Source organism: Dreissena polymorpha, chromosome 1 (assembly GCF_020536995.1).
Source record: "Dreissena polymorpha isolate Duluth1 chromosome 1, UMN_Dpol_1.0, whole genome shotgun sequence".
Lineage (NCBI taxonomy): Eukaryota > Metazoa > Mollusca > Bivalvia > Myida > Dreissenidae > Dreissena > Dreissena polymorpha.
Window position 1 is genome coordinate 109,249,927 of NC_068355.1, and position 14,086 is coordinate 109,264,012.

Here is a 14,086-nt window from a genome sequence, read left to right on the forward strand (position 1 = left end):
AGAACACTAGAAGGAGGTCGCCGACGTCAGACGAAAAAGCTGAATGGATAATGTTAACCAATGGACACCCCTTCCCATGGATGAATTGTATACTCTCAGCAGCACACAACAGACCTGACTGGAGAAAGATTTCTGTATCGTCGTTCCTCATTTCTCACCACCGTCCTAACCGGTCAAGGGATTGATGATGATGATGATGATGATGATGATGATGATGATGATGATGATGATGATGATGATGATGATGATGATGATGATGATGATGATGATGACGATGACGATGATGATGATGATGATGCCTCATCGTGCCTCATTATTGCTACGGCGCGATGCGTTGCTAGATGATAGACCTCGTCTTGTTACCGCTGGGAGTTAACCACATAGATGAGCAAGAACGGTACTCTGGACCCAACCGGCTTTTTATTTCCACTCTTTACGGAGACTCCGGAGATCGACGAAGTGCTACGATTGCAAGAACGGTTGAAGAATAAGTGCATTTTAACCTTTTGCAACATTCATGACTAAAAAGTGTGCTAAAAACACTCGACCTTCCAAAAAATGAATCTTCAAGGCTTACGAAAAACATTGTACAAGGGCATTTTCCAACGCACGTCGACATTTGTACTCGCGTGCGTTGTGTCCGCATTTGCCTTCGAAAGATTGGTCGATGTTACGGGGGATCAACTTTTTTTATTCATTAATACAGGGGTAAGACGTGCTCTTTTGCTGGTTACGAACTGTTTGTCCATCAACAAAGTCGAACCAATAACGTTGTTTTTGTAGTTTTAAATGTTCTGGTGGGACCAGCCGGGGAGGGTGCATGAGAGGTCTCTACTCCCAAATTTTCGGCTATTTTCAAGGTGAATTTAAATGCTTAAAAAAACTTATTTTTTATATAATGTGTCAGTCGATATACAATTTCAAATTGAATTTGTTTGTAATACATGTCCTAGCTAAAGAAACTTCAGCATACAGTTTATTTAGTATTGACATACCTGTAAGCTGAAGCCAACCCCTTATCGAAAGTCAACCAGAGTCGTAACATATTTATGTCACGCTTTAAATCAAAGAAAGCTCATTTTCTTGAATACATTTCTACGTATATTGGTGATTGAATATAAACATTAATATAAACTGCGCCCTCACACTACTTTGGGGAAAGGGGTCCGCAGCCCTTAGAAGGGGGATTTTTCGTGGCGTTTCCTTTTTTGGTAGTCTCATTTATAAGACGCGCATTTCGGCGCAAAGAATTTAGAGATACTTTTTATATGGGCTAAATTCTTTGGAACGTCTCATCGTTGAAGGACCTTTTTTGTGGTGGAAACCAGAAAGTTTAAATTTTCATCAATTTGCGTAAAATTGCAAAATAACATTACCAACTCATTCAGTTTTAATTCAGAAGTTCATTTTTACATCAAATATCGTCGATTCGAAGTTAGAAAGGCATAAATTCTTCAGTTAAACTTCTGCTTAAATCGCAAAACAATCACTGACCTGTAGCCATGTCATGAAACTGATTTAAATATGAACCAATCAGAAGAAGGCATTACAGTGTAACGTGTACGCGTAATTTTATTTAACATGAGCTTTTAACACCGACTTTTACGTAACTAGATCTAGTATGCTAAACTTTGTCGATTTAATAAGCATATGTTCAAAACAGATATGGTGCAGTTTCTATTCACTGTTTTAAGTTTCAGGAAGTGTTTATGCATGTCTTTTTCGCACCTCTGTCTGTGTTGTTTTTTTGTACTTACATTCTACGTTACAAAGGACGGTATACTGAACGATCTGTATCAATATTATTTATGTACAGTATAAAAATAAATGATGTAATTTATTTCAGAACTTTTTAATTGTCAATTTAGAAAAAAAAATGCTAAATTAATCCAGAAAAGTATAACATCGGTTTACTATGTAACGCGCTGCACCACAACAGACGAACGCAAACTGTATTTTCCCACCACATAATTGGTCTTTCACCCTTTGTACGCTCCAAATATCACCCATATAAAAAGTAGCTTAATATTTAAGAGCGTCAAAAATTTGGACTACTTTTTTGGGGGATTTTTTTACTTACTCTCTCATTATTACATTTGTATATGTTTGCACTATATTCATTGCATTTTTCATAATTGAGTATGTTTGGAAAGATTAAATTGAAATAGAATTGAGATATAATAATCATGAGACACATCTTTCTATTAGGGGGAATTTTTTTCCTCCAAAAGGGGAAAAAAGTATACTTTTCAGGTGGGGGACTGCCGCCGAATTTCGGCGGCAGATTTAATAGATTGAGGGCCCTGATAAATTACTGCATCGGGGAATATTTTATGGTTCAAATGTTTCAAATGCATCTTACAATAGATGAAAATAACTCCCATCAGTCTGAAATTCACAATTTTGACGCCATTGTCGCTTTGTCACATGAGGAGTTTTCATTTGGATACTTTTGGATCGACCTTGACATTTTTTGCTGAAATTGTAAGCATAACTTTCGTTTTATGAAATCTATTATTTGTGATTAAAAACTTACGTCTGGTGGATTATAAGACTGATTTCAGTGTGAATCAGGTAGTTTTAAATAATATTTACCTTGAGTTTTTATTGACACTAAAATTTGTTTACAAAACACGCCAGAATAATCTAAAATACCGGGAAATGTCATTCTGAATTTGAAAACACTTGAGCACATGGTATGTTACTAAAAATAGAAATAACGACATATGACCGTGAAATCTCGGGAGATTTGCATTTCAAAAAAGTATGTCACATCGCTGTTTTTCTCGATATGTAGGAGCAGAATAGATAAATTTTAAATGTTTAAGATAGTATTTTGTGAAAGAATATATCAGTTAAATGTGAAAAATGTCAATCTTTCCGATCAAGCGGTTGATTTGGGCCAATAACTGCATTTAAATGCTGTTTTGGACCGGTCTTTGTTAACTGTCAACTTTTCGGGAATTTCTGGTTGACTTTCCTAATGGGGTTGGTCCATAACTATAAAGTCACGCCTGTCAAAAATCATAAAAAGCGACATTTAAAGTTATGGTAGCCAGAACTATACATGTCCGTGATTTATCACAGTTGGGTCAAATTGTGGTGGGGAAAGGGGAAGGACTTTTTGGAGTCACTTGCAGGAGGTTGGGCCTGTTTGTAGCATGCCATTTTACTAGTCTTCAGGGCCCTTGTTTGGCCGTTTTTGAGGCCGAAAATTGGCCCCTTCCCCCCTTAATAAAGTAAACTTTTTCCCCTATTTCAGCTAAAAATTCCCCCCACCTCCATTTTTTTATATAAATTTTTTACCTTTGTTGCCAACTCCTGGGAGGGTAGGTAACTTCCTATATACGGGTATATAGGGGTGTGCCGAAAATATGGGGTGTGTTTTTCGACTAAAATTATAGATATGGGTATGGTTTTTAGCATCTAAGTATAGATATGGGTATTGAAATCAGAAATTTGCTTGTATATAACAGGGCTCAACATTAACGATTCCCAACATCGGCTTTCAATTTCTATTGTGTTTATCTTTTTCATTACTATTCAGTTACAAATAACATCGTTGGTTTTTTCAGTCACGAAGAAAACAACGAAAATTATTACTGTATAAAAAACAACAACTAAAGCTTCGGTATAAACATGTTTCATATTTTGTGACATACATTTTCAACAATCTTTTTCTTTACATAAATTGACATTTTTGTTACGGTTCACATGTTCAATGTTGTTTACAGTACTGTTAGCAGACGAGAAATGTCTAGTTATTTAGCTTCAGCTTTACAAGAAACTTTAAGCCTGCAAAATCCAATTAAAAATGCACAGAAAAATCTTCTGAAAGTGCCAAAAAGTGCGAATTGAAACGAAAACGCAACTTTTTACCATAATGGATAAGTGAGTTTGAATGGTTGAGATATGATGAATCGTTAGGAGCAATGTTTAATAATCAAATATTGGCACAAATCTACATTTAGACTTTAATTTAATAAACTTTAATTCTGCAATAATTTTGTTAAATGTGCAAAAATAAAAAAAGGTTTTGTGGTGAATAATTTTGATCTTTATTTCATATATATATAACATATGAGGTTTACAGTTAATGGTTTACAGTTAATATGATATTTCATGTTTGGGAAAGTGGCTTTACGTTCAGGGCAAGTAGATTTTCTAAGCACTTGCCCGACAGGGCAAGTTGGTTTTTAGGTTAATGTTGAGCCCTGATATAAATGCATATAGATTTGAAAGTATGAGTATCAAAATGGGTATGACTCTTTTATTTAAATTATTATCAGGTGATAGTAATTAGCCCAGGCATTATTGTATGCCATTGACAAATTGATTGTTTTGATTAGCAGATTTGTGGGACCGGATAATCATTAACAAAAGTTTGAAACAACGAAGCCAATAGCCAGTTAGTGGTAAATTATAGAACGCCTTGTCTGTCTCCTGTTGACTACTGATATATCGGAGGTTTAATTGAAATGATGTGGGTTTAAATCATATGATATGTGTTTATAATAGTATGCTATTGTGTGCTTGCCATAGTATGATGTGTGTTTGTAATGGTATGAAGCGTAACAAAATTAATTGTTTGTTGCCAGTGGCCCTACCCTACCTAATGTTTTGCCACCGGTCCTAATCTTTTTTTAGCCCAAAATTCAAAAAAAATCGGACCACATATATTTCGGCGACGCTCAATAAACTTGTCTACATTATCCGCATATCATTTTTATTGTTATTGAAGCGCATGTGGTTGCTGGCCAATCAGCAATAAGTTTGCTCACACATAATATTCGGTCATTCATGCGCAGACACTGTACACTTGGAATACACAGTCGGTTAATCTTGTCGTCTGCCAACAGTGTAGCGGCCGATGGCAAACGTCGTATTTAAAGATTTAACAAATCAAAAGAAGCGTTCCAATAAATAAATTATTTCTAAGCTGATTACTAAACACCTTTCTCCCGACTATCGATCTGAATTAAAGGATGATAATTAAATAATTAGTTTTGTTTTGACGATGTTACACCTTTTTGCCGATTATCGTTTGAAATTAAAAGGTTATAATTAACTTGTTTTGTACCCACAAAAAATGCTATTGTAAAGCAATATGTCAACCAAATTGTATATTTGCTAGGTTTTGCAATGTCTGCAGTAAAACGATATGCACATTTTATTCAATGTGGCAAACGCGTACAATTTTCGGACTGTCGTTTTCGGATACATTATTTTTTGTCGATTATAATTTATTTTCGAAGTTCTTTATAGAAGAAATAGAATGAGTCTGACTGACGAATGCACATGCGGTGATACAGACAGTGTGGTTTATAATATTTAACCAGGTTTTCCGAAGGAAAAAAATGGTTATTAGATTGGCGAATGCGGGCGGGCTGGCTGGCGGGAGGGCGGAACAAGCTTGTCCGGGCCATAACTATGTCGTTCATTGTCAGATTTTAAAATCATTTGGCACATTTGTTCACCATCATTGGACGGTGTGTCGCGCGAAATAATTACGTCGATATTGTCAAGGTCACACTTTGAGTTCAAAGGTCAAAAATGGCCATAAATTAGCTTGTCCTGGCCATAACTATGTCATTCATTGTGAGATTTTAAAATCATTTGGCACATTTGTTCACCATCATGGGACGGTGTGTCACACGAAAGAATCACGTCAATATCTCTAATGTCAAGGTCGCCACGACTAAAAATAGATTTAAAAAAAAAAAATACAAAGGGGGTTAATTTTTTTTGTTCATTTCAAAAGTTCAGTTTGAGTTTTCTCCCTTTATCAGATTTTTTTTTCACAATAAAAACCTGGTTTTGTGACAATTTTGTCCCTTGTTTAAATTGTATTCACCTGAAAATACAATTGGAAAGACTATAAAAAAGAACAGTTAGTAAGGGCTCCAGTTAGTAAGGGCTCTGGATGGGGTGGGGGATCTGCCCTTTATTCCTGTTGGATTCCTGCGGCTGCGGTTCCAAGACCCCCAGCCTAATTTTCAGGAATACAAATTTGGAACAATCGACACCCCTATTAAATGAACATCTATAAAATAACTTGTGTTTGTACTTTGACGAATACCATACTAATTATTTCTATATTGAAAAATGTATGTTACATTATGATATGTGATATTCCCTTGTTGTCATTAAAAGAAATATAAACAAGTAAATGTATATACAATTATTTCAAAACCATGCCAAGTTTTTGCGCATCAAAAAACAAAACCTGGTTGGCTCAAAGAAATTTTGGGACAGCGCTATATATATAAGCCTTGGTAGATAGACCCCACGACACCAGTGCATAATATAATCTGAAAATGTGGTCCTTTGGAAGCATAAACTGCATCCAAGAAATATAATAGCACACCCAGTTTGATTGGGTCTGTTCATGGTGATAATGTTACATGCAACACCACTCGCGTCCCCCTAGCATGGCTTTTGGGCTATTTAATATATTATAAATTATAAATAATATAGTATATACTCCATGATCCCAAAGGAACAGAAAGTATAACAACACTGAATCCCTATAGACACTGAGGGTCAAGCTTACTGCAGGTTTTTTTTCCACTTTTTGGGAAGATAGCCCATGGCTTTGGAATTGGGAATTTTATCGGCATTTTCATGAAATTGGGAAAATTAATTCATTAGCCTTCTTTTTCCACACGAAAAGTCCACTAATTAGGGAAATACTAAATTTAATATAACACTATATAATCATTAAAATTAAAAGAACAAAATCATAAAATACTTTGGTAAATGTAATTGAATTAAAATTGAGATAAAATATGCATAAGACACTTCCTTCTAAAAAAAAAAAAAAAAAAAAATTTTTTGTTGTTTTTTTTTTTTTGGAAATTGGGAATTTTTTGTCACATTTTGGGAAAAAAGTATACTTTTTAGGATTGGGAACATAGCCGAATTTCGGCTATAAAATCGGGCCAAAAAAACCCTGTACTGCGACTTTAGTTATGCCTTTTATTGGTCATAAAATGGACTATTAAAGCCGTTGCCAGAAGTCAACATTAAACTCGGAAATAAGGAAAGCAACAAATGCAAAATTAATGAACAGCAAGTTTAAATTTCATTATAAAGCATTTAATTAAGCCATATAGCATTACATACATCATCAAATTAATTGTGCATACAGTTGTACACAAAAAATGAGAAGATGCACCATGTACATTTAAAAAAAATAAAAAAAATTAAATAAAATTATTTGCCTACCTACCTACCCTAATTTTTTAGGCCATGTCAGTGGAAACAAACATATTTTTTTTGTAAGGCCTGATGTGTGTTTGTGATGGTATGGCTAATGCTGAGTGTTTGTGGTGATATGCTGTGTGTTTGTGATGATATGCTGTGTGTTTGCCATAGTCTGCTGTGTGTCTTTCATGGTATGTTGTGTGTTTGTCATCATGTCATGGCATGCTGTGTGTTTGGCATTAAATGCTGTGTGTTTGTGATGGTACACAGTGTGTTTGTGATGGTATGCTGTGAGTTTAATTGAAATGGTGTTTGTTTAAATCATATGATATTAGCTTATAATGGTATGCTGTGTGCTTGCCATAGTATGGTGTGTGTTTGTGATGGTATGCTGTGTGTTTGTGATGGTATGCTGTGTTTTGTCATGGTACGCTAGGTGTTTATCATGGTATGCTGCGTTTTTGTCATGGTATGCTGTGTGTTGATCATGGTATGCTGTGTATTGGTTGAACCATCCTGCGGGTTTATCTAACATGATGTCCTTTTCATTCGCTATCATGTAAGTTATTTTCATTCGGAACACTCGGTTCTTGTTAAAGAACTAATAGTTACGTCATACGTATGTCCGTAGGTCCGTATTTCTGTCCGTCCGTGCGTCTGTCTCTTTTTCTGTGTTTCTTTCTGTGTGTCTGTCTTTCTGTCTATCTGTTTGTATGTCTCTCTGTCTGTTGTCTGTCTGTCAGTGTGTCTTGTCTTTCTCTCTGTTCCTCCGTCCGTTCGTTTTACCGTCCATCCGTGTGTCCTTATTTCCGTTTGTCCGTCTGTCCGTGAGTCTTTATTGTTTGTCAGTCTGTGTTGTTGTATGTCTCTCTGTCCGTCTGTCAGTCCGTCTGTATGCTCTTTTGCTCGTGTGTACGTCCGCGTGTCCTTACTTCCGACTATCCGTGCATCTTTCTTTCCATCTGCATGGACAGACATGCGCACTGACATACGGAAATAAGGACCCCACGGACTGAAGGAGGGTAGGATGGAGGGGGGGACAGACAGACAGAAAGACAGACAAACAGACGGACAAATGGGCGGGCAGATAGACGGACAGACAGAACAACAGACAGACACACAGATAAACAGACAGACGCACGGACGGACGGAACTACGAGCTTACGGACCAACTGACATACGTTTGACAAGAACCTAGTGTTCCGAATGAAAATAATGCAAACTTAAATCATATTGAATGAAAAGGACATCATGATAAACGCACAGCATACCAAGACAAACACATAGCATACCATGACGAAAACACATCATATTATGACAAACACACGTCATAACATGACAAACAACTAGCATACCATGACAAAACACAGCATACCATGACAAATACACAGCATACCATCACATACGCACAGCATTCCATCACAAATACACACATTACTATGGCAAGCACACAGCATACTATAATAAGCACATATCATATGATTTAAACCCACATCATTTCAATAAAACTCAGAGCTGAGCATACCATCACAAACACACAGCATGCCATCACAAACACACAACATACCATGACAGACACACAGCAGGATATGGCAAACACACAGCATATTATCACAAACACACAGCATAATCATTGATCACAAACACACAGCATACCATCACAAACACACATCATACCATCAAAGCACACAGCATACTATTATAAACACATATCATACGATTCAAACCCACATCATTTCAATGAAACCTCCGATATATCAATAGTCAACAGGAGACAGACGAGGCATTCCATAGTAAATTACTATCATAGTTAAATGCAAACAACCAAGCACAAATCAGTATGTTCTTTATTAAGGACATATCATTTTCTGAAATGGTCAGAAGTGGGTTGAGTAATGTCAAACAATATTTTCTCATATTAGCATTCTATATTAAGTTTAGAACAATATGCAGAACTAAAATAACATATACTTCAGTGAAACATGAACCAGTTCTAATGAAATCTTTCAAAAAGAGTAAATATTAACATGTTTTCACATATTATTAAATCTAACACAATATAATTGGGTAACCTGTTTCGGTCCATTGACTCCAGACCTCAATACATGTATATCAGTGATGGTATTCTCAAAAGTCAGTTACTGTAACAAGCCTATTTTTATGCCCCCCCTTCGAAGAAGAGGGGGTATATTGCTTTGCACATGTCGGTCGGTCGGTCCACTGGGTGGTTTCCGGATGATAACTCAAGAACGCTTAGGCCTAGGATCATGAAACTTCATAGGTAGATAGATCATGACTCGCAGATGACCCCTAATGATTTAGAGGTCACTAGGTCAAAGGTCAAGGTCATTGTGACCTGAAATAGTAAAATGGTTTCCGGATGATAACTCAAGAATGCATATGCCTAGGATCATGAAACTTCATAGGTAGATTGATAGTGACTTGCAGATGACCCCTATTGATTTTGAGGTCACTAGGTCAAAGGTCAAGGTCACGGTGACCCGAAATAGTAAAATGGTTTCCAGATGATAACTCAAGAATGCATATGCCTAGGATCATGAAACTTCATGGGTAGATTGATCATGACTCGCAGATGACCCCTAATGATTTAGAGGTCACTAGGTCAAAGGTCAAGGTCATTGTGACCTGAAATAGTAAAATGGTTTCCGGATGATAACTCAAGAACGCATATGCCTAGGATCATGAAACTTCATAGGTAGATTGATAGTGACTTGCAGATGACCCCTATTGATTTTGAGGTCACTAGGTCAAAGGTCAAGGTCACGGTGACCCGAAATAGTAAAATGGTTTCCGGATGATAACTCAAGAACGCATATGTCTAGGATCATGAAACTTCATGGGTAGATTGATCATGACTCGCAGATGACCTCTAATGATTTAGAGGTCACTAGGTCAAAGGTCAAGGTCACGGTGACTCGAAATAGTAAAATGGTTTCCGGATGATAACTCAAGAACAAATATGCCAAGGATCATGAAACTTCATGGGTAGAATGATCATGACTCGCAGATGACCCCTATTGATTTTGAGGTCACTAGGTCAAAGGTCAAGGTCACGGTGACCCAAAATAGTTAAATGGTTTCCGGATGATAACTCAAGAATGCTTACGCCTAGGATCATGAAACTTCTTAGGTACATTGATCATGACTCGCAGATTACCCATATTGATTTTCAGGTCACTAGGTCAAAGGTCAAGGTCACGGTGACCCGAAACAGTAAAATGGTTTCTGGATGATAACTCAAGAACGCTTTTGCCTAGGATCATGACACTTTATAGGTACATTGATCATGACTCACAGATGACCCCTATTGATTTCCAGGTCACTAGGTCAAAGGACAAGGTCACAGTGACAAAAAACGTATTCACACATTGGCTGCCACTACAACGGACAGCCCATATGGGGGGCATGCATGTTTTACAAACAGCCCTTGTTAAAAGTACGAATCAGCTGTAGATTTATATTTTACCATTCCAACAAAAACAGTTTTAAACAGTCAAGAAATGTCCATTTTCAGAGTTAAAGCAGCGAGAAATAAAATATGAACAACTACTAAATGGCTTTAATACAGGATGATCTGCTTTCCTAACTTACAAAAAAAAACAGAAAAACTAAAAACTTGCGCAATAATGTTGGAATTTAATGTTTGAATTTGATTACATAATCTTTTATACAATTAATAGATTACAACAAGTATTTTCTGTCAAAATCTGAGGTGCCCTGTCTGCATAGTTGTGCTCTTTTCTTGTCAGAAAATATAATGTGGTGGAGTATTTTCAGTGCCCTTTGTACCACTAATTTAGATTTTTACCCCACGGCAGTCACATGATTTGACAGCACACTTTGAAAACTTTCCTCAAAAGTATTGAGTCACAGTACTGTTAAAATTGGATTTTCTGTATTTTTATGTTCATTTTATAAAAAGAATGAAAAATATTAGGAAAAAATAAAAATGTGAATGGCTTCAATTAAAATCTGAGTACTCACTTGTTTCGCCCTCATTTTTGAAAACGCGTCGGTGTCGACTTTCGCTATGTACACCAAACTAGGATTTGTCTCTTGGAAATGAGATTGCCTGTACAAATTTTATGATCGATCGAAACAGGTGAGTGACCAAAACAGGTGACTGGGCGATACCAAAACTACAATTCAAAAGACAATTACAACAAAAATGAGGGAAAAAACAACATGTTTTACTGCATTTTAAAGTAAAATAATGCTAAGTTGTCTATATTCCTTATATTTAAACATCATATTAGGTCATTGAGTGAGGGATATTAAATATTGTCATTTATCATCATAAATTGCAATTTGAAAGACTATAAAAAAGTACAATTAGTTAGGGCTCTGGGTGGGGTGGGGGGTGCTCTGCCCTTTATTCCTGTTGGGTTGCTGCAGCCCAATATTTTTGGCCTAATTTTCAGGATTTCAAATTTGGGACAATTGACATCGCTGTTAAATGTACATGTGTAAACTAAATTATGTTTTGACAAGTACCATAATCATTGTTTACTATGTTGAAAACGGTATGTTATATTATAATATGTGATATGCCCTTGTTGTCATTTAAAAAAATATAAAAAAAAGTTAATAGTATAAACTAATATTTCAAAACCAGTTATAGCGTGCTAGCCCTGATTATATGCTATAAATGTGTGTTTGTGTGTGTGTGTGGGGGGGGGGGGGGGGTAGCAACCACATTGCGCACAACAGCCGATTACCAATACTCTGTCTGATCAGGTCAGTCTTTTTACAGAAATTTGGTTAATTCATCAAGTTAACATAATTGTTACCAGTGAACTTCAAAAACATCTATTCAGCAAGATGTCAGTGAGTGCCAAAATGTTTGTCAAACATTATTCTTTGACGTCTTAACTTTTTCTGCAGAGTCTGCATTTTGATCCACTGGTCTTACCTTAACTTAGGCTTGTAGCAGTTTACAGTTGTTAAAATAGTCAAAGCAATCATTTATCTATTTTGAGTCATTGGATTACTTAAGTTATGGGTATGAAGCTATTTGTTTTGTGGGAGTCGGACATTTTGTTGATTGTCAATTCATAGTAATGTCCTGTTATGAACTAATCTAGTATATACATATATATATATATTTACTAATACATAGTGCCAGTTACGCAGTCTCGGTAGTTTTCAGACTACACTTATGAGGTCAATATATAAGAAACGGGGTCTGTATACAACCCCGCGTTGTAGGCACCTTTAATTATTATGAGGGGGTGTAGGGGAGGTAATGCAATCAAATGTCACAATAAGGTCTTAAATCGAAAACCAAAATCACGTCTTAAATTGAAATTTTATATACCTCGCAATTAATTTCGCTATATATTTCCTTGTATAAGACGTTAAATAAATGACGTATTTATATATAATAATAAATAAGGTACCCCTATATACCTTTATTCGTGTTTATATCGGATAAAAATAGGTATGGAGGTAAATGTGTTTAAAGTGGGAACCCCATGACCTATTTCTAAACCAGAGACCCCGTAACTGGCCATAGGTGTGAATATATATATATATATATATATATATATATATATACCAATATATAGTGCCAGTTACGCGGTCTCGGTAGTTTTCAGACTGTACTTACGAGGTCAATATAAAAAACGGGGTCTATATACAACCCCGCATTCTAGGCTCCTTTAATTACTATGAGGGGGGTGTAGGGGAGGTAATGCAATCAAATCTCACAATAAGGTCTTAAATCGAAAACCACAATCACGTCTGAAATTGAAATTGTATATACCTCGCAAATAAGTTCACTATATATTTCCTTGTATAAGACGTTAAATAAATGGCGTGTTCATAAATAACAATATATAAGGTACCCTTATATACCTTAATTCGTGTTAATATCGGATAAAAAAGGGTATGGAAATACAGGTTTTTTATGTGGGAACCCCATAACCTATTTCTAAATCAGAGACCCCGTAACTTGCCTTATGTGTGAATATATATATATATATATATATATATATATATATATATATATATATATATATATACTTTCTGATTTTCAGAAAATGTACAAGGACGTAGAGAAGAAGTATGCAGCCTTAGCAGCAGGATCAGAGGGGGAGGAAGAAGAATAAAATACTGCACACATTTATAGGATCTTACAATTGTTGAACAGACTCAATTTGGACTAAATGAAACTAGACTCACTTCAAATCAAACAAAACCTGGAAGTGTCAAATGAGGATAAGAATAAATATTGATGTTTTCAACATAGAACGTGTGCATTTAATAAATACTATAATGAATCAGTTTAACATTCAGAAACATTCAGAAAATCAGAAACATTCAAAATATTTACGTTAATTGATAGTGCCCCAGATTTTTTTGGAACATTATGATGTTATTTATAATTTACATTTTTGTTGTATTCAAATGAATACAATTAAACATGTGTAAACACTATTCTCAATTTGATTGTGTCAGTTCACTTTTGTGTTTATTTATACACATTGTGAAAATTAAAGCAATTAAAGGGGCCATTTCACAGATTTGGGCATTTTTTAAAGTTTGTCATTAAATGCTTTATATTGATAAATGTAAACATTGGATCTAAAATTCTCCGGTAAAAAATCAAGAATAAAATTTAAAAAAGAAAAAAGGTAACCCTCAGCAGGGCTCAAACTACTGACCCCTGGAGTCCTGGAGTAAAACATCTCCAATTACGACGTCTCGACCATCCTTCCAGTTAACCTGTTGGAGGCATTTTTAGCACAACGTGCTCATGGTGAGCTTTTGCGATCGCCTTTTGTCCGTTGTGCGATGTCAACATTTTGCCTTGTGAACACTCTAGAGGCCACATTTCTTGTCGTATCTTCATGAAACT

General features: G+C 35.7%; 1 long non-coding RNA gene across 1 annotated transcript; it reads left to right on the plus strand.

The window, feature by feature from the left end:
* The first annotated feature begins 358 nt into the window (after positions 1-358).
* Positions 359-13,665, plus strand: LOC127844164 (uncharacterized). Its single transcript, XR_008032590.1, has 2 exons — positions 359-708; positions 13,266-13,665. It is a non-coding gene; the product is annotated as an uncharacterized LOC127844164 (long non-coding RNA).
* Positions 13,666-14,086: the final 421 nt, after the last annotated feature.